The following is a 22,984-nucleotide window of genomic DNA, read 5'->3' on the forward strand; positions in this document are numbered from 1 at the left end:
AGGGAGCTCTGCGCTCTCAACCAGCCAGCCTGGGCCTCAGGTGTGGGATCATGCACATAAACCCGTTCACTGTCGGCCACTAGCTGACGAGCCTGAGACAGTTCCCGCCTGGTGTTAGATTTAATGGAGCTAACATTTTTAATAAACAATCCCCTAAGGTAGGCTTTCAGGGTGTCCCAAACCACACCGACAGGGGAGGAGGGGATATTGACCGACAGGAAAAATCTAACGTAATTCTCCAATGCTGCGTGTTCCTTAAATAGTGTCAACCAGAACGGGTGAAGTCGCCAGGGGAGTGAGGATCTGCGGCTGCCCAAACGTATCTGAACGGACAACATGGAGTGGTCAGATAGACATCTCGGGTGTATTTCTACCAAATTAACATACATAAGCATTTCAGACGTGCCCATGGCTAGATCTATTCGTGAGAGGGAGTTATGGGACTTGGAGTGACAAGTATATTGTAAATCCTCAGGGTGGGTTAGTCGCCACAAATCCATCAACCCCATCTCCGTGCAGAGCCGATTGAGAGGGGTGTCAGGCGCTTGATCCCTAGCCGCATTATGGGGGAACCTATCGATACTTGGGTTCAAGACACCGTTAAAGTCACCCACCACGAGGACCGGAATCGGCAGTTTATCCGCCAGGAAGCGAGCCAGGTCCTTGAGCACAGCATTGGAGAATGGCGGCGGGATATATATGGAGGCGATAACACAGGTTAGCTCTAATATGTGACAGTGAAGAAATACATATCGACCTGCTTCATCCACCTTAATCTGCGTGCAGGAGAACGGCAAATTTTTATGAATTAGAATTGAGACTCCTCTGGAATAAGAGGAGTAGCAAGAATGATATGTGTTTTGACAGAAGCGTCTGCTCAGGGTACCCATGGTGTCCCTGGTCAAGTGCGTCTCCTGCAGGCAAATCACAGAGGGTTTAACCTGCAAAATACAATCAAAGACAGATCGCCGCTTCGCTGCATCCCCCAACCCCCTCACATTCCAGGAGACAAGTGTCACTAGGTGATCAGACATAGGCAATGCAGAACATCTGGCAACAGGTAGAAACTAACAATAGGAGGGCATACCCAGGCCAGTCCACAGAGGCCACTAGTGAGCATGGCTAGGCACATCAGATCCCGTCGAAAGAACATCCAAGGCATATGGAGCAACAACAAAAAAGAAAGGAAAAAAAAAGACAAAAGTCCAGGAGCAGAGTTGTAATGTAGAATAGCGTAGGCACAAAGCAAAACCCCATTTCGGGAACATCCACGCAGGGAAACCTTCGGGGGAAGATGGCAACAGGCCGTGACATCGTATGAATCCCATAACAGAACCAAAACAGCATAGGGACTCTTTCCAACGCGACCGAGTCAACAGCATAAAGGTGGAGAGGTCATCTCCCACGCACGGCTAGATACAGTGGGTTACCATACTGTGAGGCAGATAGAAAAGGACAGCTCCACTCCTTGTGGGTAACCAGGCCTTCAGGTGGCCGATGGGGCCCGACGGCGGTCGAATTTATCCAGCCAGGATGAAGCTTGTGAGGGGTTGTCAAAGAAGTGGGTTTCTCCATCTGCGATCACTCGGAGCCTCGCAGGATAGATCATGGAGTAAGACAGATGGAGGTGTTGGAGACGCTTCTTGACATCACAGCACTTAGTCAGTCCACCGGAGATGCGCACGGGAATCAGGGTAAGCCCAGCAGGGTATTTGCAGGATAAATGGTGAGAGAGCTCTCCGGGACACGTCCGATCACATGCAGCTGCTGGCCACGCCGCCGATTTACTGGTTTCTACACAGATAACCTAAATTTAAAAAACCTATTGTACTAGTACATAATAGATAACAATAGATACACACAAAACAAGAGACAACCATTGATCTTTGGTAAAATATAAATAAAAATGCTTGCTGTGAAAATTTCAAATCAGGGATGTTTCTAGGGTACTAATAGACCAGTGAAACTTCTGGGCAATGTTGAGGGGCTGGTAGGATACCATGATGACCACTTTGGATCAAATCCTAGTCTTAGACTAATATAATTTTTTTTAACTAAACAAAAATGAATTGACCTAAAAACTGTAATGTCACCTTAGGATGACATGACTAAAATAAATGTATTATCATTTCGTAGAAAAAATAAATAATAATAGATTTGGTATAAAATAGATCATTTACACAATGTTCCAAGACTGGATTATGCATTATATGTATCTCCATATTTCAAGAGACCCAGGGTGATCAGTAAAAGACCTAGGGCACCCAGTAGAAGACCTGGCAAATTCAGTAGAAGACCCCAGGCACTCGGTAGAAGACCAAGGGCACATGCCCTGGGTACTAAGGTCTAGCAGCACCCCCTGGTTCAAATTGTAGTTTTTCATAGTGATTTGACTTTGTCCATGCAGGTATCATCCTTTCACTTGTCTTTCATACAGAAGACATTGTTAAAGCACACCTGTCTTAAAACATATGATGACTGCCATTCTGGTCCTCCATCTAAAAATCTTCATTGTAGGGCTGCAACAACTAATCGACATAATCGATTATAATCGATTATTGAAAAAGTTGTCAACTTTTTCAATAATCGATTAATCGGCTTCTGATCAGTTGGCCCTGTTCACAGCTCCACACGCTGTGCACCGCACCTCCTCCCCACCTCACGCTCGCCGCTGCCAGACCCGCTCGCATCCACGCTCCACACGTCGCACCTCCTCCCCGCCTCACATTTCCTGCCCATCCACATCCACGATCGGCACAGGGACGCGGGGAGATGTAGTAAAGAGGAGCAGGTGTGGGGGTATGGCAGCTGCTGATAGACAGGTCCGATCTCAGAAGCACGTTGCTGGAAGACTGCACTTTCCCACACATGGTGCTCTATAATGTATTGCTGGGATTTGTATTCCTCTATAGCTGATGGTACATTGTGCTGTATATTATACATAGGAATACAAATCCCAGCAATACATTATACACTGTATGTATAATGTATTGCTGGGATTTGTTGTCCTCCTCTATAGCTGGTGATATTCTGCATTGCGCTGTATAGAGGACTACAAGTCCCAGCAATAATACATTATACAGCGCAATGCAGAATACCACCAGCTATAGAGGAGTACAACAAATCCCAGCAATAATACATTATAAAGTGGTACAATGCTAAATACCACCAGCTATAGAGGACTACAAAACCCAGCAATAGTACATTATACAGCGCAATGCAGAATGCTGCCAGCTATTATGTACTATTGCTGGGATTTGTTGTATTCCTCTATAGCTGGCAGTATTCTGCATTGTGCAGTATAATGTGCTTTTGCTGGGTTTTGTAGTCCTCTATAGCCGTTGCCATTCTGCATGCATTGCTGTATAATTTTACACTTTCCATTTCACTATATTGCACACCACACTATCTTTTTTTCTTTTTTACTTCCACTGGTCCAAGCTTGCTCCTGTGATGGACTACAACCTTAATACAAACTAGTAGTCCTATCACTGGAGCCATTTTTTAAGCTTTATTTTATAGTTTATCCGATTAACCGATTAATCGAACTTAATAATGGGCTAACTAATCGATTTTGAAAATAATCGTTAGCTGCAGCTCTACTTCATTGCACAGTGTCTCCCTTCAGTACTTCTCAGTCACTGATTCCAAATATGCCAAGCAGCAAATTAAAGTAAGGCCTCATTCACACTGCCACGCATATGCTCGCGTATTGTACCATATGCAAATAAATGGCTCCATACACATAGCCGCGTATGGAGCCGTATATTTGCGTATCGTATATATGCGCAAAAACAGAATGGAACCGAGATGTGTCCGGGCAGCGTATTTCTGCGTATTTTACACGCATATGCAAGTTTGCGCGTGTATACGCCTACAGTTCAATAAAATTTCCATTAGGAATGATGCATTCTGGGAATGCAAATAGTTCACGCATATATGCACATACGCTTGTATATACGCGCACATACGCTCGTATATACGGGCATAGACGCTCGTATATACGCAATATACAATTTTGCTTGCATTGTGTGTGAAGGAGCCCTAAAAGAAAAGTCAGAATTTGCCATCACCATATATGACCGTGGTCAATGAGTCAGAAGTTATGGAAGCCAAAGCATCAACGTGACAACCAGGGAACTAACATTTCCAGGAGAGGAAATGGCAGCCCAAACATTTCACTCAGACATGTTTCTTTAAGATTTAATTTGTAAGGACCCAAACTTGTATGTGAACTAGAGATGAACAAGTCACTTGAAAATCTGCAATAACAACATTTACAGAAGAATGTATCTACCCCTGAAGGTTAAGCTGTTTTTACCTTTTTGCCTATGAGGTTTTAATCATACCACATCTCACACCTGTTTACCCCTTTATGAACCCCTTATGGGAGAAATATATACATTTCAGCTATGGGCCGTCTGATTCACAAAGTTTTGTAACTTGTAACACTGAAGTAATACATTCATAATTTTTGGGGGGACTTATAAAGCTTTTTAGGGAGGAGGGCACTGTGCAAAGTTCAATTTGCGCGGTTCGGTGAACCCAACAAAATGTCTGCTAAACTCAAACATAGCGCTGAACCTCATTAAAGTCTGTGTGAGCCAAATCTTTTTTTACCAGCCTTATTCAGTGGCAATTTGCAAGCTTTTCTTTAGTATAAAAAAGGTAATAGGTTGCTGGGCACTGCCGTGGGGCACATTTACCAATGCAAAAAACATTGTGCAAAAATACCACTCAGTGGAGAGAGTCTTTTAGTACAGCTTATGGGGCAACATAAAAAAAAATACAAATCCCTTGAATAAGATGCTTTGGTGAAGCCTTAAAACTGCATTGAAGTAGCAGATGCAGTAGAATGTACTTTATGTACTTTAAAAAGGGACATTTTGCTTTTACAAATGGCAGCCAAGGATCTGTCATTTAGCAGGTGTAGCACTACTATTGCTAAATGACAGATCCCCGCTGGCTTCTGTTTCTCAACAGATTAGTGTATCAATATGGTCTTTAAATGACAGATCGCCACTAGCTTGGCATGTGGTCCATGGTCCGGGATCCCTGCTGCTGTGTTTACATTTCAGCAGGGCTGGGGAGCTGCCATTAGTGATGGTAGTAATGGCAGGGTAACATTGTCATGCCAGCACTATTATTATTATTATTACATAGTATTTATATAGCGCCAACAGTTTGTGCAGCGCTTTACAATGTAAGGAAGACATTACAATACAATTCAAGACAGGATGGTAAGGAGGGCCCTGCCCCTGAGGGCTTACAATCTGAGAGAGGAGGGGGAAATGATACATGAGGAGGTAGCTGTGTGGGGATGAATTGTTTGAGAATGTGATGGTTCAGTGGTTAGGTTGAGGTGGGATAGGCTTCCCTGAAGAGAAGAGTCTTCAGGGAACGCCTAAAGACAGTCAGGGTGGGAGATAGACGGACAGGTTGGGGTAAAGAGTTCCAGAGGATGGGAGAGACTCTAGAGAAGTCCTGGAGGCGAGTATGGGAGGAGTTGACTAGGGAGCTGGAAAGCAGGAGGTCTAGGGAAGAGCGGAGTGGACGGTTAGGGTGATATTTTGAGACAAGGTCTGAGATATATCCGGGGGCAGAGTTGTGGATGGCTTTATAAGTGACTGTTAATATTTTGAATTTTATCCTCTGGGCGAGTGGAAGCCAGTGCAGGGATTGGCAGAGGGGGGTTGCAGACACTGAGCGGTTGGTCAGGTGGATGAGTCTGGCAGCTGCATTCATGATAGACTGAAGGGGGGATATCCTGTGCCAATGAGGAGGGAGTTCCAATAGTCAAGACAAGAGATAACAAGTGAGTGTATGAGTAGTTTTGCGGTGTCATTGGTGAGGAAGGGGCGTATTTTGGAGATGTTACGAAGGTGAAGGCGGCAGGATTTGGATAGTGATTGGATGTGTGGAAAAAAGGTGAGGTCCGAGTCAAGGATGACACCTAGGACCTTGGCATTGGAGGAGGGGTGGATAGTTGTGTTATCAATCTCAACTGAAATGTTGGGGGAAGGTGCACGGGTAGGAAGAAATATCAAGAGCTCAGTTTTTTAAAGATTGAGTTTTAAGAAATGTTGTGACATCCAGACGGATATGTCAGTTAGTAGATTAGTGACACGAGAGGACACAGAGGGGGAGAGTTGTGGAGTGGAAAGATAAATTTGAGTGTCATCGGCATAGAGATGGTATTGGAAGCCATGTGAGGTTATTAGTTGACCAAGGGAGGAGGTGTAGATAGAGAAGAGAAGGGGTCCAAGGACAGAGCCTTGGGGGACCCCTACAGAAAGAGGAAGAGGAGGGGAGGAGTTAGAATTGTAGGTGACACTAAAGGAGCGCATAGATAAGTAGGAGGAGAACCACGAGAGAGCAGAGTCTTGTAGGCCAAGCGAGTGGAGTTTTTTGAGGAGCAGCGGGTGGTCAACAGTGTCAAAAGCAGCAGAGAGGTCTAATAGCAAGAGTAAGGAATAGTGGCCGTTGTTTTTAGCTGTTATTAGGTCATTGGTGAGTTTTAGGAGGGCTGTTTCAGTGGAGTGTTGAGGGCGAAAGCCGGACTGAAAGGGGTCCAAAAGGTTGTTATTAGCGAGGTGGCAACTCAGGCGGTTGTAGATAAGGCGTTCTAGTAGTTTAGAGGTGAATGGGAGTAAGGAGATAGGTCTGAAATTATTGAGGTTGGTAGGGTCCAGTGAAGGTTTTTTGGGTATTGGGGTGACTAGTGCATGTTTGAGAGGGGTAGGAAAGATTCCAGTAGAGAGTGAAAGATTGAAACTGTGAGTAAGAGAGTGTAGGATAGAGCAAGAGGGTGACAGAAGTAGTTTTGAGGGAACAGAGTCCAGGGGGCAAGTGGTGAGGTGGGTGTCAGAGAGGAGCTTTGTAACTTCCTCTGTGGTGACAGGGTCAAAAGAGGAAAGTAACAAGTGTGAGGGAGGGTCTGGTACATTAATAGGGGAAGTTGATTGGACAGTGGCAATCTGTGGGCACTATGTTGGGCTACCCCATACTCATTCATGCACCTGGTGGCAGATTTTTGAGGACCCCTTATTCTAAAGGGGCTTCAGATTCTGAAAAGTATCCCCACATCCCTTATGGAGACAGGATGTGGAGATGAGGCCCTTGTCCCCATCAAGAAGGGAACAAGGTGCCGGACAAGGATTTCTCCCAAGGTACCTAATGTTAAGGGCATATGATCATATGATACTATTCCTCTTTTATTTAGGCATGCAATCTGACTGGCCCCCCTCCCTTTCCAGGCCTGGTTTTTTTTTCTTAAAGAGAAAGCACACCATTTAAAAGAAGATTTGAAGAAATGGTGTAAGGTCCTCCTAATGTTTAATAAATAACTGTTATCTAGGCATACAGACTGGCCAGAAAAGGGGACTGAATGCTTGCTGCCCCCTCCCCCTCTTCCTTTTGGGGTCACGTAGTCTGTATACATTCCATTTAAAAGAAGATACAAGAAATAGTGTAGGGTTCCCCTAACATTTAATAAATATCCAGACATACAGACTGAGTGGCCTGAACCAGGCCACATGTCCTCAACATTAGGAGAATACTTTGCAAGGCAAAGAGGCTTTCTCCTGGTTACCCCTCCAAACAAAACCTATGTCTTTTTCTAATTGTACTGTCATGAACTTTACCATAACATGCTAACTGAGGCCTCTAAAGTCTGAGATGTAACTCTTCTGGGGTTTTTTTTTTTGCAATTTGTCTGAGCATTGTGAGATCTGACCTTGGGGTGAATTTGCTGGGATGTCCACTACTGGGAAGATTGGCAACTGTCTTGAATGTTTTCCACTTGTGAATAATCTTCCTAACTCTAGAATGATGGACTTTAAAATGGTTTGGAAATGGTCTTATAACCCTTCCCAGATTAATGTGCAGCAACAATTGCTTCTCTAAGCTCACTGCTTAGCATCATGGCATCATGGTAACTCACACCTGAATGCTCTAGACCAGCAAACTGCTAGAACTTCAGCTTTTAAAGCCCATTCACACCTTTACCGGATCATCACCAGACCAGATTGTTTCCGGACCCAAAATGCATCCTAATGTATCCCTATGCTTTTTCTGGCCTCTGTTCACACCAGCATAGTCGAATGCTGGAATGTGGAATGCACAAAAACGCATACAAACGCACTGGATCGCACCTGAAAGACCATTTTAAGCAGATAAAAGAATTCCAAACGCAGCAAGCGGTAAAATGCGTCAAAACCGCAATGCACTGCGTTCCAGAACTGGTTCAGAAAATGGTGTGAACCTGCCCTTTATAGTGGTAGTCACACTTGCTGATGATTAATTAACCACTTCTTGACTGGGGTGTTTACAACCCCTTCCTGTGCAGGCCATTTTTTAGTATTCAGCGCTGCAGTACTGCCGTTTTTATTTTTAACTATATAATGAAAAATGTGCAGAAAATGTTTTTAAAAAGTTTTCACTATGTTATAAAACATTTATTATTACCCAAATTTTTAGTAAAATATAAAAGCTGGGGTCACGTCGGGTAAGTAGACACTAAACATGTCAATCATAAAAATGCCCACAAAATCGCAACAAATTACCATACCCATACCACACCCAAAATTGGCCATAGGCAACACTTTAAAAGCTTTTACCACTCAGTTTAGTGATTTAATAGCCCTAGAATTATTGCTCACGCTCCGATATTCATGGTGATGGTAACATGTACAGCGCAATCGTCATTTCCGCAGATAGGCGCATCTAACCCGTGTGTGTGTGGGGACGGGGGACTTAAAAAAAATTATTTTTGTGTTTGTTTTTTTATATGTGACTTTCATTTTATTTTTTTACACTTTTTTTCATTTAACTTTATTGCTATCACATAGGGGGCTAACATTCCCCCTATGTGATAGCCAATATACAGTGACAGGTCCTCTTTATGTAGACATCAGGGGTCTTTAAGACCCCTAATGTCACCTAGGGACCCCCAGAGAAGTTGATGAAGCAAAGATCTACTTCACCAGCCTCTCCCCAGCTTCTATAGCTGGAGTACAAAAATTAGGAACCATCACACAAGCAGAGACACCACCCCTGAATATAATATATGCCAACAAAAGAAATTGTTGGAATAGAGATCTGGAATATATCATTTAACTTTATAGGTACGAATAGGACCGATATTTGGCTTCCCTGCTTTCCCATTGCCTCCCCTGATGTTTTTGTTCCCTGGTTGGGTAGGGAGACTCCCTGCAGATGGATATCCACTCACCGGCAAGAGAGTCATTAGGATGGTATTTATTGTATTTTGATTATGTATGGTCAGTTGATATCAATCAGTTTTGTATATCGATTATTGTGTAGACATTTGTAAATTCATTCTCATATCCATACAAATACTATAGGTAAACGTTCTAAAATTTTCCTGATGAAGCTTCGGTGAAACGCATTGAAGATTGGAGCAAGCACAGAATCATGGCTGAATTTTTGATTTATAGAACAATTATGTACAATTATTTATCAAGACATGAATATAATGAGAGTATTGAAAAAAAAATATGAATTTATAATCATGTTTTCTGTACGGGTTCCAGGGAAGTTATTTATGTTACATACATCTACAGTATCTATGATTTTATCTGGATGAATGGATATGTGTGTATGTATGTGTATATATATATATATAAAAGTTCTATTAAACATTAATTTTACTATATTTATAAATCAAATGATTTTATTCCTTGGATCTATTCCCCTGTATTCCTCAGAGGTCACCTGAAAGCCCCATTTTTTCTTTTGTTGTTCTATAGCTGGAGAGGGACAGCTGAATATGGAAGTGATGTAATATACATAATTTCCTGAGACCGGCGGGGAGATCAGAGGGAGTCTTGTACTGATCTACCTCTGATCTCCAGTGACAGAGCCGCTGTGCTGGTCCCAGATCCGCACCAGACACAGCAGAGCTCGGGATCAGCGGCACCAGGGAGGGGGGGCACACAAACGCACGCATAATACAAGTGATCGGGCGGCTCCATCGCTGGCTGTTTGCACACTAGGCAAGACCAGCTAGTTGCACCCCCCTCCCGTGGCGCAACCCCCAATCCGCCCCCCTGCACAGCCCCATTCTTCTGCGGGTTAGCTTCTGCAGGCAACAGGTGGATATAATTTAATTTGAAATAGCCAATAGCAGACTGGCAATTGAAACCCCACCCACTGAGCAGAGGAGCGAACTTGAGAGAGAGAAAGTTGTCTCTCACTTACACTCCTCTGCTCAGTGGGTGGGGGCAATAGCCAGCCTGCTATTGGCTTTGGCAATTTGAAATAGACGGGACGCCACGGTTTTTCCACATTTTTGGGGGTGGGGTTCCTCCTTTTAAAATTGCCCCCACGTGATAGCATATTGTCAGTGACAGGTACTCTTTAAGGTGATGCTAGGTGTCCAAAAGACTCCCAGTATCACCTTTACACTTGAAATAATCTATTGAAGTGCACATCGCACTTCAATCGCTTATTGCTGCCCTGTCAGACGTACCAGCGAACTAGTGGTGTGGTAAGGAACCCACTGGCAGGAAGCGGCCGATAAGTCCAGAAACGAAGTACAATTTAGGGGCAATCCACGAGAATAGTCCAGTCCGGTTCGTGGCAGGCAGCGATTGTTCAGAGGCCATAGACAGTCCAAGGGTTCAGTAATCAGGAAGTACAACGAAAGGGGCAACAGGTAACAGGATCAACAGGGGGGCTAGGTGTTCACCAGAAGGTGGAATAACTCAGCAATAAGCCAGAGCTCCGGCCAGGTTTTTATAGCCAGGGGAGGTAAGACCACCCCCCGGTCACCGAGGCAAACAGGAGGCTTCCCTCCCCAGGAACCAATGGCAGGTGAGAGAGATGGAAGGTGTGTGCTGGGAACCTCCTCCAGCAAGGCCCACACCTGATGGCCCTAATGGTGCAGGAGCGATACGCTCACGCTTCCGTGGATGCGTGCGCAGCCTGCGTACTGCGCATGCGCACCCGGAGCCCGGGCACCAGGAGTTCTACCAGGCTGGAGGGGAACCCTGCGCCGTGCCCGTGGTCCCCAAGCAGAGGTGACACCCCCTGTTTCCTGACATGCCCAGCAATGACACCTATGGGACCGGAAGTGATGTAATTTGCATCGCTCCCGGTCCCATAGTACGGGTAGGGGATCAGCAGACGGAGGTTCGCTGATCTCCTCCCCAGATTCCCCCCTGACACCAGAGAAGCAGGTCCCGGGCCCGTAGGAGGGGCAATGGAGCCCGGGAAACACGGTGGGGGGTGGCCCGTTTACCGGCCTGGAAAAGCGATCGGACAACACAAGAAGCCTGATGACTTCTATTGTAAAGCAGGCAGTCAGCTTTACAATTTTAAACAGAGTCCCGACGTCTTTAGCCACTGGGAGTCTGTTTAAATGGGCTTGGTGCCAGTGACGTACTATAAACGTTACTGGTCACTAAGGGGTTAAAGGAATTTCTCATTTTTTCTCATTCAAGTTTTTTTTATTGAAAAATATCACAGATATAAAAATATATCAGTGTGACAATTCTCAACAATACAATTCTCAGAATTACAAATAAACAGATAAAACAGAGGTACAGACCTATATCAGAGGGGGGACAAGGGTCCTTCCCTGACCAACATGGGCTAAGTTATCGGGGACAACATTTCAATGGCAGTTATAGGATATTCAACAACTGGTACAATAATAGGCAGAATTATGCACTAACTGGCGTCTAAATCTTCGCCCTCTACAGGGGTCGTCCCATATGTCAGTTTATTGATCCTTAGGATAGTAAGGGTACAAACAAGACCAGGGGATAGAAGAGGAAGGAAGTAAGAGAGGTAAAGTAAGAATGGTCGTATGGATATGGAAAAGTATGTTTAAATGGGTCCTGGGTGGAGTTGTGGAACTTAGATAGTGAGCAAACATCGGTCAAAGGTGGGCGTTAAGAAGTGTTGTACCCATGGAGACCAGATAGCCTCAAATTAAGCCATAGAGTTGTTTTGTTCATGAGACATGATCCATGAGATATAGTTTTTAGCCTTAGAGATACTGAGGATGGGTGATTTCCATGATATGGCAATCTCATGTTTGGCCGCCGAGAGTACTTGAGAGTAAATTTCCGTTTAGATGGAGGGAAGTCTGCAGAGAAGTGATTAAGTAGGGCCAGAGATGGATTTTTTGATGTAACCCTTTTTTGATGTAAGGATTGTAAGCATATGGAAGATGCGATCCCAAAATTTGAACACTACAGGGCAGGACCACCAGGTATGGAAGTAAGAGCCATGTGCAGCACATCCTCTAAAACATAGGGGGAATAGCTTGGTGCAAAGGAGGCTATTTTGGTGGGGACCATATACCATCGCAGGATGATCTTATAGTTCATTTGTAATATATTGGTGTTGCGTGAGCATGATTTAGTGGTTTTCCACAAGCAGTGCCATTCGTTTTCAAGAACAAGACCAATATCCTGTTCCCACTTCTGAATGTACCAGGGGGGAGAGGAAGCAGCGGTGGAGATAAGGGATGAGTAAAGGAGGGAAATAAGCCCGGGGCTGTGGGGGTCATCTCGACATTTGAGTTCAATAATAATTTGTAAGCATCGGAATAATTTAATCCCGGAGAGATTATATTTTTCTCTTAAATAGGAAAAGGGTTTATACCATTATCAGACTGAAGTCTCCAGATTCTAGTCAGGCCCTATCAGACCGGGCTAGAAAAGATTTTGGTAAAACAATAGCTGGCAAGAAGCCCGGTTTGGAGAGGAATGAGAGTAGAGGGAGATGAGCGGAGATGAGTCCCGCTGAGTATTTGGAGGAGTCACAGAGACGTAAAGAGTGAGATATAATCGGATCTGATATGGAGGTTCGATGTTTGGGGAGGAGCCAGAGAATATTATCAGTAGCTATACGATGGATGAGTTGAGCCTCAATATCGACCCAGTGAGGGGTTTCATAGGTGGCATGATATTTAGTGAGCTGACTGATCTTGGAAGCAAGATTATATTTAGAAAAATTAGGGACACCTAAACCTCCACTGGATCTTGGCAGGAGCATTGTACGTAACGGTACCCTAGGTCTTTTATTCACCCAAATGAAGGTAGAGACCTGAGATTGAAAGGTTTTGAGAATATTTGCAGGGAAATATACTGGCAACACTCGAAATAGGTAGAGAAGTTTGGGGAGGATAGTAATTTTTACCGCTGCAACGCGCCACAGCAAGGATAGGTGATATTTTGTCCAGGAGGAGAGTAGGTTTTTGAGAGTGGAGAACATGGAGGGGAAGTTGGCTGCATATAGTGTGTGGTAAGAGGCCGTCAGTTGAATGCCTAGGTAAGGGAGGGAATTCGTATTCCAGTGGAAATGAAAGTTCTGTTGTAGAGAGACCGTAGAAGGGGGAAGTGATATATTGAGGGCTATAGATTTAGTTTCGTTTAAGCTAAGTTCAGAGTAGTTCTCAAAAGTGCGGAGTACCTGTAGGAGGTTGGGTAAGGAGACATTTGGGTTGGTGAGGATGAGTAGTGCGTCGTCTGCAAAGAGGGATATTTTATGATTTTGCTGTGGAGAATGCCCGTGATGTCGGTGAGAGCGAATGAGTTGAGCCAGGGGTTCGATGGTGAGGGTGAACAATATCGGGGATAGGGGGCAACCTTGTCTAGTGCCTCGGTGGATGTTTATTGGTTTAGAATAGAAATCTGTATATTTAACGCGGGCCGTGGGGGAGTCATATAACGATGAGATTATATTTAGAAAGCCGGGGCCGAATCCTCTGATTCTCAAAGTGGAGAAAAGGTATGGCCAGGAGATAGTGTCAAAGGCTTTTCTAATATCAAGGGAGAGTAGCATCGCAGGGGTTTTCTGTTTTTTAGCAAGGGTGGTAAGATGAATTATTCTACGTATATTGTCGCTAGCTTGGCACGTGGGTATGCAGCCCACCTGGTCTCTGTCTATGAGGGAGCCGATCAGGGAATTAAGACGGAAAGTCAAAGTTTTAGCCATAATTTTAAGGTCTACATTTATGAGTGATATAGGCCTAAAGTTAGACCACATAGTATGGTCAGAGTGGGGTTTGGGAATCATACATATGGATGCCATAAGGGATTCTTTATGGAACGACGAACCAGTCTGAATCCGGTTAAAGGCCTGTGTCAATAGTGGGGTGAGGAGGTCAGAAAATTCTCTATAATATTGGACTGTGAACCCGTCAGGACCGGGCTTTTTACCTGGGCGAAGAGACTTAATAGCATTATTGATCTCGTCCTCAGTAAAAGAGCTTTCCATCAATTCCATTTGTTCTTTGGTTAGGGAGGGAAGGGGGAGAGTCTTAATAGTGTTTGATTTCTATCAAGGAGATTGGCGGTTGTTCGGGAGCAGAATAGAGAGTGGAAAGATGAGTCTGAAAGATGTCTAAGATTGCAGTAGGGGTGCATGTAAGGGAACCAGTAGCGGTGCAAAGTTTAAAGGGTTTGAAAGATGGGTCCAAATTGCGGCGTTTGTGTGCCAAGAGGGATTCAGCTTTGTTGCCTTTGAGGTAATATTTGTGTGCAGTGCGTGTAATTGGCGTTCGGCATGATCAGTCAATAGAAGGTTAAGATCCCTGTGGGTTTTTTCCAATTTCTGTTTGTTAGAGGAAGAGGGATGCTCAGAGAAAGTATGGGAGGCTGCCTGAAAGTCCTGTTCCAGCTTATGGAGTAGCTTAAGTCTTTCTTTCTTCAATTTAGCGGCCAAGTGTATCAATGTCCCTCTAATAACCGGTTTATGAGCTTCCCATAGTAAGGTGTGGGGGGGCCCTGCGATTTATTACATTGGATATAGTCGGTTATGGCCGAAATTATGTGGGAACAGGAAACTGGGTCAGTAAGGAGGGAGTCATGGAGTGTCCATGAGGGCGTAGTGTTATTAGGAATGAGGTCATGCAGAAGAAGAGATACCGCAGAGTGGTCAGACCATGGGATCGGAGTGATATGAGAGTGTAAGATCAAGGGAGTTAAATTAGTGAGAACGAAGATATGGTCTATTCTGGAGAAGAGATCATTGTGGGTGGGAGTAATGGGTGTAGTCCAATTTAGAGGGGTTAGCTTTCCTCCAGCTATCCAATAGAGAATAGCGTGAGAGGAGGTCCCTGGCTGCTGCTGAGGATGGTGAGGTGGTAATGGAGTCTCTGGATCTATCCCTGTGTGGGAAAAGGGTGAGATTGGAATCTCCACATAGTATGGTCGTTCCAGTAGAGTGTTGGCTAATGGTGGATAGGAGATGGGAGAAAAAAGGTAATTGTTTGCTATTGGGTGCATAATATGTGATTTCCTTATGTAAGAAACCTGTTAAGATTATGTATCTACCTGCGGGATCTCGAACAACTGAGTTGCAGACAAAGTTAAGTGAGCCTTGAAGTCCTATAAGTACTCCTCTTCGTTTAGAGGGTCCATTGGCCATATAGATATGCGGGAATTGTGCGCTGAAATATTTAGGCGCTGTTGAAGAGGAGAAATTAGTCTCCTGGAGACATACAACATACAGTGCGTTCTGAAAAATCTGAACGCACGCGTGCGTTTGTTCGGGGAATTTAGGCCTTGTACATTAAGGCTGAGAATTTTTAATGGCATAATGGGGCATAAAATGGAAAGGCTGATAAAGGAGTATGGTAGGGCGACGAGAGGCCTGTTGCTACCTTTTAAGGAAAAAGATGAGCGTTCCATCCACGACCATGAAAACAGGAGCAGACTAGTAGCAGAAAAGAGGAAGGGGAGGGGGAGGAAAGAGAAACACATAAAAGACAGGAGGATGGAGTGATATGATAATGCTACAAACATTCAACGGGGGCATGGGACTGTACCCTCATGAATCAGGAAAGAGGTTGAGTGGGAGGGACAAAAATCTGTCCCACTCCATCCAAATAGGCGGGGGAGCATTGACATACTCCCTCGGGCAAACTTCATTAGTTGACAACCTATATTAGTATTATGATGTTTTGAAATAGACCTAAAATAGGGAACATCTGCCATCTTAGATCTAATTGTCACTAATAATGCAGAGTTAATCGAGGATATTGTAATTGGGGAGTCATTGGGTAATAGTGATCACAATGTGATTACTTTTAATATTGAACACAGAAAAGGGAAGTGTACTGGAAGGACTAGAACCCTAAACTTCAGAAGGGCCAACTTTGAGAAGCTGCGCAACCTAGTGGGGGAAATAAAATGGGAAAACTTATTTCAAAACCTAAACACAGACCAGATGTGGGATTGTTTTAAAAACACAGTACATACTGCTACTTCAAAGTGTATACCTTTAGGGAGCAAAAATAAAAGATCAAAGACTAAACCAATATGGTTTAATAAAAATCCATTAATAAGCTTGGTGTTGTATAGAACAATGAGACAAAAAAAAACATTAGCCATAACCTGGGGGTCAACCAAAACATTGGATGGGTGTACATTATACCATCAGGAGAGTGTATACATGTGCCGTTCAAAGGGTAAGCAGTGGGAGAAACTCGAGTCAGAGGTAGCGCCTGTCAAGCGAGCGGACGAGCAGAGCTGAGGATCTCTTTAGGGACAGGCGATCCGTGTGGGTCAGCTTTCGTAACTCCGGGATAAGATTCCAGGTTAGATAATCTGTTGTCATGTTAGTGGCCACTAAGTGGGTTACTAGATAGGACCGCCCAGTGGATTGATGGGTTGGGTATTAGATATTGGATATTAGAGTTCCTGCTCGTCTAGCTCGCGTAACGTCGCTCCCCCTTGTACGGCATAAGCTAACATGCAAATGCAATAACATGTAAAAGGTATCTAAGTACAGTGCTTCATAAAAAGCATCTAAATCGTGTCATAACGAAAGGCAGTACAATGAGGACATATGTAAGGTGTTAGTAATAGATACTACTGAAAAAACTAGGGTAACATAAAAGCTGGCAACTACTTACGAATCATATGTGGCATCCCTTCCTGGAATAAACAAGGGATGTAGAAGTTCCAGCAGGGCAATGGAGAGATGTTGAGGCCGTTGCGGCGACTTTGAGCTCAGCTGCACCTGAGAGGATCAGCGAAAATGTCTCTTGGTGTGAGAGAAAAAAAAAAGGGAAAAAAAGAGTTGCTGGAAAATAAGAGGTAAAGTTATGTGGTCCAGAGTCGCTCATCTCGGATTGCCGACTTGCGGGGTCATCTAGGGTGCTGGGCTTCGAGGATCACCAGGCCTGGCAGGTTCCGACTCACTACGGGAGCGTTTGGAGGTGTTGGGGGTCATAGGCGAGTGGGGGGATGGTGCGCCCTCATCCGAGAGGCCCAGGGATGACAGCCTGGATTGGGTATCTTCTAATGAAGAGCAGCAATGTGAGCGCCCCTTATAGGTGAATATGAGGCTGAATGGGAACCCCCATTTATACTGAATTTGATGCTTCAGAAGGATAGCCAACAGCTATTGCTGTTTGGCAATAGTTGAAGGGGCTATATCCGTATAAATCTGATACGAGTGGCCCTGAAAGGTGAGCGAAGAGGAGAGTGCTCTATCTCTGGCCAGTTGAAGCAGCTTTTCCTTTGTACGAAAATAGTGCAGCCGCACTATTATATCTCTAGGGTGACCATCGGGTTTGTTCCTGGTAAGTGCTCTGTGGACCCGTTCGATTTCTAGACGTTCCACCGGGATGTCTGGCCCAAGCTCCTGGAAGAGCGCCAAGGTAGTGGCAAATAAGTCAATGACATGTTCGGGAATGCCCCTGATCCGCAAATTGTATCGGTGGGATCTATTTTCAGCGTCTTCTATTTTGGAGAGGAGGGTTGCGTTTTCGTCTTTGAGCATTGAGATATCTATGTGCAGGGTAATGATTTTGTCATACTTATCCTCCAAGACAGATGTGCGTTGGCCTATTTCTTTGATCTCTTTCAGGAGGCGATCAGTGATCTGCTTGGAGGTAGTGTCCCTGTGTCCCCTATTTGTATGTCTATGGGGAGCAGAAGCTCCTTGCTGCTGAGTTTATTGCCCGAGGAAGTTGCGGAGCCGACTCAGAACACGTCCGCCATCGACAATCTTGCACATGCGCCCTCCCGGAATTTCTCATTTTTATTGTTACCCTTTAAGCAATGTTAAATCACTGCTCCTTTAAAAACTGTATTTTTTAAAAGTGTGTTTTTCATTCATTCATGTCCCCTAGGGCAGTACCCGAATCAATTGTATACAAGGCTTCAAAATAGGGACATTCGATTTTCAATGTTCTACCCCGATAGACTTGCATTGAGTTCGAGTTCGAACTTTTTACATGTTCGAAAGTTCTAATTCGGCTCATCACTAGTTAGCAGCACCTGGCTGCTACTTAGCCTCTTAATTCCTGTGGAAGCAATAAGGCTGGGTTCACACCTAGGCGTATCGAATATGCGCGTTTGTCACACGTTTCGTGCCGCGTATTTTTACTGTCACGGTCTGCGACCGGGGCACACAAAATGACAAAAAGTAACGTGCAAAAAATGGTGTCTGTGCGTTAACAGGGACGCACTAGAGGCGCAGGTTCTAAGAAGGGCCAGGTGTTCGACAGAGCCTCTAATGGTGAGGATGATTGGCTGCTGGACCCCCTTTAGGTTGCGGCCCTCTAGCATGCCCACACAGACATAAAGATTAGTGGCAGCACCGAGGTGCTGGATGCATCAGCAGACAGGGTTGAAGCATATACACAGCCACACGAGTAGTCACAGGTGCAAGGACTCACTTGAAGAAGCTGATGATCAATCCAATGCAGGACGTACAGGATCTCGCTGTGAGGAAGAGGGAATCCAGACTCACAGGAGACAAGGTAGGTGGTGGGCAACCGCAGGGATTACAGAGGCAAGAAATAAACAGGAAGTCCGACTGGGTGAAATGACACGTTGCTCGAACGGCACGGAACAAGTGAGCTGGACTTTTAATGGAGAGGTTCAGAGTGGATTGGCAGGAAGCCAAGCAGCTCAGACAGGAGGTAAAACCCGGCGCCAGATCCTCACACAGGGAAGTGTGACATTTACCACGATTCGCGGTTAAAAAAAAGTGCGACAAACGCACGTTTCTGAGGGCTACCTGGCTGTATCCCAATGGATACGCACCTAAAATACGCCCCAAAGAAGCTCCTGTACTTCTTTGGGCGTAGGGCGTTCTGTAGCGCCTTCATACGGCCTGTAATACACCCAGGTGTGAACCATACCCATAGGAAATAATGTGATTTCGGTGTTTGAGCGTTTTGCAGAGCGTAGGAACGCGCTACAAAACGCCCAGGTGTGAACCGGGCCTAAGAGTGTACTTAGTTTTTCACACATAGCGTCTCCAGTATGGCTACAGGGCCTGCGCTAGCGCAAGGCAACATGGGCACTTGCCCGGGGCGCCAGGGAACAGGGCGGAAAATTGACAGTGACAGTCGGCCGCCCGGCATAAGTCCGCTCCGGCCGTCCGATCGAGACCAGTGTGGGCTGCTGCTGCGGGCGGCATCTGAAGGACGAGTCCCCGCCGGCCACAGTGGCGCTGACCTGTGCAGTCTCAGTGACAGTCTCACTGTCTCGTCCTTGGCTACGTCCTACGTCAGTGAGTGACGTGAGTGGCCCCTGGTTCCCCTGGCCGCTCAGCCGCATGTGAAGGAGTGAGGGCTGCAGGAGGCAGAGCAACGGCGGCGTTTTCTGTTCTCCACCCGGAAAGTTCGCCGCTAATGGGACCTGGCACTGGCAGCGAAGACACAGGAATGTGTGTGTGCTGTGCAGGATCTGTAATGGGCTCTGCCCACCATAGACCCCGCAGAGCCCACCCGAGACCCGGCAAAGCCCCCCACAGATCCTGCAGAGACCCTGCAGTCTGCAGGATCTCAGGGGGGCTGTGCAAGATCTGTGGTGGCTTTGAATGCTGCAGAGCCCCCTTCGGGTCCTGCAGAGCCCACCAAAGGGTATTGCACAGCCCACCTGAGACTCTTTGGTGGGCTGTGCAGAATCTATGCTGGGCCCTGCCAGCACAGTCCTCTTATCTGGCACGGGAAACCCATCCTCCACCGCTGCCTCTGTTCCCCAATGTCACATCTTCGCCGCCCGACTGGAGCTTCGGCGACACCTCCTCCATCGCCGTCCCAGGACTTGATGAGGACTTCTATTGGAACATCTACTCAGGCCCGGCAGATTATTTCCAATGTACACCCAGTTACACACCACTGCCCCCCTTCTCTGCAGAGCATTGCACCCACGTACACACCACTTTACTCATACATTGGAAAACATGACACCCAGTTACACATCGCTTTATTGCTACCCTGCAATGTTATAGCCCACTGCACCCATACCTTGCAGAGCACTGCACCCAGTTGCAGACCACTTCACAAATACCCTGCAGACAATTGCACCCAGTTACAGACCACTTCACCCATGCCCTGCAGACCATTGCACCCACCCAGTTGCAGAGCATCGCATCCCTCGCTCCCCTGCACCCACCTTGTAGTGCGCCAGTTGCAGGTAGTAGTAGGGCGACCCCCTCTGGAAGATCTTTTCGGTCTCCTGGGTCAGTCGGTAGAAGGACGGCGCTCTCCAGGACCAGCTCCTCCAGATGGGTCGCCCCGCACTCCTCCCCGCAGCGAAGCAGACCCGTCTGCCTAAATGTTTTGGGGGGGGCGGCATTGTTGCCGCCCCCCTGGAATCTGCCGTCCGAGGCAAACGCCTTGTTTGCCTCATGGCAGATACGCCCCTGATTGTAGTGATACATGCAGGAACACTGTGCACACTTTTTTTTCACTACTCCCTCACAGCTCCACCCCTCCTTCCTAATACCTTGCCCCCATCCCCATCCACTTCACTACTTTGCTAGCCTCTGCTACAGCCCCGAGCACAGCTGCATGTAACATGAGGAGATGACCTGGGAGCACATAAAAACAAGCAGAAGCTGCTACTCCATAGAGGCAGGGTTATGCAGTGCTTTTTGAAAGTAGGAGAATATTTTGAATAGGGCTGCAACAACTAATCGATTAAATCAATTGTAATTGATAATGAGAATAGTTGACAATGATTCTCATTATCAACTAGTTGGGGGGTAGGGAGAGGAGAGATTTTTTTTAATACAACCATTTGATTAATTGAGAAAATTATCAGGCAACTAATTGATTATGAAAATAATTGTTACCCGCAGCCCTAATTTTGAAACATAATAACAAAGCCTTCTCTGTTTCACAGTACTTGTTCTGTACACGTAATGTGATGTTGGTGCCTTTTAGATCTCCTTTAAGCACTGCATGTTAACATGTGATCCAATGTGTGAACATTAACGCACCATGCTGGAAAGGTCTGAACAAAGCCTATGTATTTCCTGTGTATTTTTGCGAAAAAGTTTATCATGTTTTTAGTGTTTTATCTTATTTTACAGCTTTCTATAGCAATTAGAACAATTGTGTGATATCTTTCAACAGCTTAGTAATGGATACTCAAATATGTTTAGGGGTTTGTTCACGCTTGTCCACTCTTCACAAGAGAAATACATCCATTGTGCAGTATGAAAACACACATTCCATACAAATCCCTTTCATTCCAAGGTTTCTCATCTACAGTATGTGTTACAGTTTACCTGAATGTATGCGTAGTATGTAGACCCACTGACATGAATGTATTAAGCAGTTTTATACATGTTTAGCACACCATGGTAAATCCATATTCTAAGTGTTTCTGTCTCACTTTGCCTAGTAAATAGACAAAAAAGGGTGTAAAAACCACACAATTTGTATGAACACATGCAGTTTTGCACATAAAGGACTGAATGAATGTGGCCAAAAGCAATAACAGCCATGAAATCAAGAAGGGCTTCTGGACAAAATTATAGAGGAGAAATACATTCATGTTAAAGAGGAAAGCATATTTTCCAAGGTACCACCAATCCTAGCAGATTAAAAATAATTCTATAAAAATATTTTTATTATTCCTATTCACAGTAAAACTTTTAAAAGTGTGCCATTAGTCAGTTTACCATTTTGACGTGAACAGATATATCTGTTGTAAAACATTAACCTCCTACAATCTCAAAACCTCCAATTCGGCTCGCATATCCACTAAAATCAAAGGATCAGTTATTGTCTTTGGGCTTTCCAGTTGATACTTGCAGATTCAACATAAGTACTGATAAGCCATGAGAGAGGTTTTTGAAGCAACGAGCCGTGTGTCAATGTGTTTGTCAGATCCGCAGAGGTCCATGTCATAACATTCATCTTAAGGTGCCCAAACACCTTACAATTACCGTTTGATAATCGCCCGCGATCGCGTTTTTGTATGATAATCGGCCAGTTGATGGGAAGTGCGAGATCGCAATTACTGTAGAACTGGCCGAATTTGGTTGAAGGGGTAGACTAGAAATCTTTTGTTGAAACGGACGAAAATCGATGGATTAGTGCCGTTTTCGTACAACAAAAATCGCAGCATAAACACTTGCACATGCGCAAACGAAAATCTGTTCTGTCGATCTATGAAAATCGGAGAGTTAGTATTGCTAACAAACGATAATCGAAAAATACATTGGTCTGTGCATAATGGGCTATTTGAACGGAAAACGATGTTGGGACAAAAATAATTGAACAATGGTTGTAAGGTGTGTGGCCACCTTAAGATGTAGGAGCACAGTATATGTGTGCTCCAGTTTTTAGGGAACATTTGTGTCAGGAAAAGATTTGTGGTTAGCTGGCTAGCGCACTAGCCTTGAATTATAATGGGTCTGAGATTGATTCCCATCAAGGAGTTGCTCTTACAATACAAAAATATACTGGGAGGTTGGTTAGCTGATGCCCAATAGTGGTCCTATAGTGTGTGTATGCTTTAGGAAAGGGGCATTAGAGTGTAAACTTTTCTGGGCTAGTGACTTATGTGAATGGGCCCCTATACTTTGTAAAGTTGTGTGGAAAAATGAGTCGGTGATGAGTCTATTAAATATAGATTTAATATGTGTATTCAAGCTTATCTCGGGATTCTAACCATGCAGATCACAATAACCCAGCCATTGAGCAAGAGAGAAGAATTTCTGTGCCTTGCCAACCCGCATCATTTGAATA

At 45.0% G+C, this 22,984-nt stretch overlaps 1 protein-coding gene across 1 annotated transcript in view; it reads left to right on the top strand.

The window, feature by feature from the left end:
- The window catches only part of RASSF4 (Ras association domain family member 4), a 233,340-nt gene that overhangs the window by 128,450 nt on the left and 81,906 nt on the right, over positions 1-22,984 (top strand). The gene's annotated exons all lie outside the window — the stretch shown is intronic.

Source organism: Nanorana parkeri, unplaced genomic scaffold (assembly GCF_000935625.1).
Source record: "Nanorana parkeri isolate BGI_ZX_2015 unplaced genomic scaffold, ASM93562v1 scaffold725, whole genome shotgun sequence".
Lineage (NCBI taxonomy): Eukaryota > Metazoa > Chordata > Amphibia > Anura > Dicroglossidae > Nanorana > Nanorana parkeri.